The sequence below is a fragment of the Seriola aureovittata genome, chromosome 1 (assembly GCF_021018895.1).
Source record: "Seriola aureovittata isolate HTS-2021-v1 ecotype China chromosome 1, ASM2101889v1, whole genome shotgun sequence".
In the NCBI taxonomy this organism is placed as follows: Eukaryota; Metazoa; Chordata; class Actinopteri; order Carangiformes; family Carangidae; genus Seriola; species Seriola aureovittata.
In genome coordinates this window covers 16,817,356-16,822,384 of record NC_079364.1, presented here as the reverse complement: position 1 = coordinate 16,822,384, position 5,029 = coordinate 16,817,356, and positions in this window count along the sequence as shown.

The following is a 5,029-nucleotide window of genomic DNA, read 5'->3' as shown; positions in this document are numbered from 1 at the left end:
ACATTCCTCTCCAACAGACATATTCACCTGATGCGAAGCAGACCTGTGTCCTGTACACATACTGAGGCGGGGAAACAAGAGGAGTCTCCCTGCTGCAGAAACTGGAGGGTCCAATTTGGCAAAAGGCCACAGTGAGAGAGCTTGACAACAAGACTTTGTGTGATAACCACACATACTTGCACCCCCAAACACACACAGCACACCATAAAGGTACAGCTACACTGACCCTTGGTGTCACGACAGTCTTGTGGGCCTCAGTTGAACTTTTCCTCAGCTTTGTCACTGTGAGGTGCTACAAGTTACCCTGCCAGCCAGCTACACTCCAAACAGACACAACCCTCTTTTTGGTTACAATTAAAATTCTTCTTCTTTTTTTTCTGTTCTTATAAAAAGACAGATTTGACCCCTGAGACAAATCTTGTTGTTTACACAGCACCTAAAGTTGCAGTAGTGTTATTTATACAGAAATCATTTCATCAGAGGAAAAAAAAAAATCTTTATTTATGACCCTGACAATGACACAAGAATAGGTTCAAGCCCTTCTCCATCTGTTTGCAATCCCAGTGTAATGCTATCATCACCTGTTTCCATGGTCCCGGTCACATCTGGCTTGCATTACAAAAAAAGAAAAAAAAAAGAAAAAAAAAATCACACAAGGTGCATTTTTTCTTCCCTCTTTGTGTGTGCTTTACTTTAGTATTTGGCTCATATTTCTGAAATAGGCTACAACAACAAATTGAGATCTGAGACAAGGAGAAAAAACACTAATATCGAGCAACAATTTGCTTTAAATTTCAGAATCAGACTCCCTGGGGATCTGACCATATGAAACACGGGAGTTTAAGTGCTCTGTGAGGTTTATTGCAATGTAAAGCTAGTTCAATACTATAACAGAGGGTTCAGTTCTCAAACTTGGCAAGGAATGATTCCAATTTGTTTGCAGTTAAATCAATTTAATTGTAAATAAAGTGGAATCCTTTCCGATGTGCATCTAATTTGAAGGCACCACTATATCTATTTAGGGAAGCAAAATGCAGTTATTAACATCCTATAGTCTTATGATCTAATGTTAAGTTGATATATATGTCTGTATGTATATATTTCAGCTATAACATCATGCACATGTTTGATGGTCTTATACAGTTGCATGTCTGTGGTTTAAGAGGGAGTAACATTTGCCATATGACACCATAATAATAAGGACACACACCATAGGGTAGTGTACTGTAAGACAAATCTTGCCCAAGGAAGTGTATTTCTCTGCCTCATAACAGTCTGGAATTTGTGTATCCTCTCTGTCTCTCCCATGGACACCAGCTGTGCAGCTGGTGCTCGCTGGAAACTGCAGTTAGCCTGTAGTCATGAGGGATTTTTAACACAATTCTCCCACGTGCATTCAAGGAAGCAGTAATGTCATGCAATCGGGGCCATGTTATCATTGTGTGGATCCTGGAGAGTGATGTCAGAGGAAAAAGGAAACTAGCTAACTCCCAAACCAAAAGAGCAAAGGTTAGAGGCAGGTTGGCAGAGACCCAGACTGGCTTAAAGACTTTCCTTATTCTCTTTCCCTTTTGCCTCCCTTAAAAGCATAGTTGCTCCATCCAAATGGCTTGCATGAACAGGATGCTGCTTGCTTTGGGATATCTGCTTATGAGCTGTGATTTATCATAATGGAGTAATAGTTGTCATTTTGGGGTTAAAGATAACAGCTTTATAAATGGAACATCCTGTGAGATGGCTCAGCATTGATGGAATCCGCTGTTGTAGATGGATGAAACTGAGAGAAGTGGTTGGATGGACAAACTAATTCATTTGCTACATTAATGTGAGCTTTTCATCATCTGTAATGAAAAATCAACATCACCTAATCTATCACATGAAAGGTCGTTTTGCATCCCTCGGTTGTTCACATGGTATCTCTCTTCTGGAGGGAAGGATCAAAGCTGCCTTTTCAAAAATTCAGTCTGTGCGGCATTAAAGCATCTGATAGAATTTGCTGCAATAAAATTTGTCAAATGTCACCACACAAAAATGAACACAGACTACTGTGACACAGTAGTACAGCTCCGGTCAGCAAATCTTTTATCACTGGAAAAACTATGTATGAAGAATTAAACCTTGCGTTTTTTTCAATTTTGCAGCATCATCATTTAGTTGCTAGATTGTGGCTGTATGATGACTCAGCCTCACTTTTCAATGGCGACAGATTAGGATTTATCTTGGAATACATTTTCCTGGCTGACATTTTACCAATTTCAGACAAGCACTGGGAATTTGAAGTAATAGTCTCATGAGAAGAGAAATTTAAGTGTTTCAAAATGTGTGACTGAGTAGGAAGGGGTTTCAAACTTCAGTTATTGAGCTCCCATCAGCAGCACTTGTATGTCCAGTGTTGCGTCACATACCAGAATACACCAATATTATGGTCTCACTTATACATTTTATATCATATGCTGATGTACATATGGAAAAATACTGTAAATATAGATGGATGGATCTGTTTGTGGAAGTGAGACAGGATAAGAACTAAAATGGCAAATTAACAAAATATACAAAGAGTCCATGGAAGAGAACTTCAGCAGAGCACCCAGTTCACTCAGAGCAAGTGCACCTGTATTACATTGGATGCACACTGATACTCTTAGTACCAAGACTGTATTATTGATGGTTCCAGATGGCCCAGAGGCCCCAGGTTGGCTGTGTGTCAGTCGGTTTGGGAAATTTGATTGAATGCAAATTTGTTTAGAAAATGCAATATCATCTAAAGAGATAAGAGCCTTCCAGCAGTAATACTCTGGCAGAAGGCTAATGTTTGGATCCTGGCGACCTACAGGCACAATATACTATAATCTGGGCATGTCTTTATCTGAGTCTTGTCCCATAAAAGGTCTCAGATGCCATTCAAACAAGTTATGATTGACTACATGCACGATGCGCAGATCTACAGAATGCACTGTAGCAGTAATGATGCAGAAGAAGGAGTGATGGGAGCTCTGTAGCAGTTACTATGTACTTTAATTTGTTTCAGGCCCTGCAGAGACTTGTTAACACAGATTCTAATTACTTCCTTTAACTACCCTGCCACAATGTTGTACGCTTATGTCATTAAAAGAACATTTCAACTGTTTGTGGTGCAGTCCGTCACACAAAGCATCATCTTTGAAGTCTATCTTGGCTGAACCCACGTCCAGCAGTCCTCACTGATGCCTTCTTGTGTTTCCAGAATGCCTGTCATGGCATATATAATGAGAGACAGTCACTTCCTTTCCTCCTCACCGTATGAATTTTACCTAATGAAAGTCATTAATAAAGTGAGCCCAGGTGGTCTGCAGAGTGCAAGATTTCTCCCTGAGCACTGTGGGCTAGTACGCAACTGAATCAGATTAAAGAACAAGAGTTATTTTCTTTAGGTGCAACTCTTATCTTTGCCACATCCACTCTGAGTTTAGAGGCATCAACCCACCTGGTTGCAAACTGCATCTCATTAGATTGTTAGTAGCCTTTACTATACCATGTGGTGTATAAGCAGATAATGGTGATGGATGTCTGATATGAAGCCAACTAGACATTGCTTTTTGATGGTTCAAAGCTTGCTCTTGTGCTGTCCTGTCTGCAGGGGGAGAGAGGATGTAAAAGAAAACAACTTTATTGTGCTCCTGTATTGAACTGCTGTTGGACAATATCTCAAAACTCTAGATTTCCTTTGTCTTTACTGAGCAGAGGGGGAGCGTACCTCACATCAGAAAACACATCCAAATGAATTTAAAAGAACATGATTTATAGCATGATCAGTTATAACAATAAAGTTTAGAAAAAATGTTTTTGTTGTCCACCTGTTCTGGAAACCACAAGCACAACAGATATTGAACTAAAACTAAAAGCTACCGAAAACTAAAAGCTGGACTGTAATAAGAAACACTGGTGGCACATCTAACCTCCCTCCTTCTGTGAGCTAAATGGAACAAATGGTGCTTTTCAGACCAGCATTAGCTGAACTTCCAAATGGTTTCTGTTATTCTGTTTGTTAAACCATTCCTGGTTCTATAATACACTCCAGTAGGGCTGTATTATCAATAGAAACAAATAGTTCTGTGTAGTACAGTAGAAGCCCCACTGGAGATCAGCTCCTACATGCTGCCTGTTGCAACATCCAAACATGTAAACAACAGTAATTTGTTGTAAACATTATGACGTTTCTGTAGGAGTTTTGTATTTGTATACTTTGGTTTGTTGAGTTATTCTTTAGGTTTAGAGGAAAGATTTGTTTCTTTTCACTTCCACAATTAAACAAAGCCTTTTCTGGGCTGTTTGAAAACTGCCATAAACATTTTAAAAAATGTGCCTATTCAATAATTATAGGCTACAGTGATACTATAATAAATTACTAACAGACAGGAAAGTTGGTAACAGTACTGCCATCAACTGTGTGATGCAATTATATTAGTTATGGTATTATTTATTTAAAAATTATGATTAGCTACAGAAAATTTACTTTGGAAAACAGTTGTGTTACACAGTTATGTGCATGTTTTTATAATGATGATAACAATACTATGAAACAGTATTGTACTTTCTCCTGAAGAAATGTGTCTTACATATGCTTGGGCGGATTATGAGACAATGGGCCTCTGGCCCCACAACCCTCCTACATAGGAGCAAGACACACAGACTATGGTAGTTTTGTATCTTTTTCTAGTCAGTGTGCAACATTTTGCATCGTTTGTGTTGTTTTGCATTGTTCTGTGGTAATTTTGTATGTACAGTCACTTTAAACATAGGCTCTGGAACTGGGGCACCCTAAGTCCTTTAGGCCCCTGGGCCTGTTCAGTTCCATGTATGTATGACAGTATGATGCATTAATGAACTGTATATATGTTTGTTTTTTCCTTCTCTTTTTTGTTAATGTTTTCTGTGTGTGTGTGTGTGTGTGTGTGTATGTCTTTATACATTTTTTGTCTGTTTGTGTGTGGTTCTGGGTTTGTAACCTTTCTCTTTAAAATGTGCCGCGTAGACTGTACTTTCTTTCTAG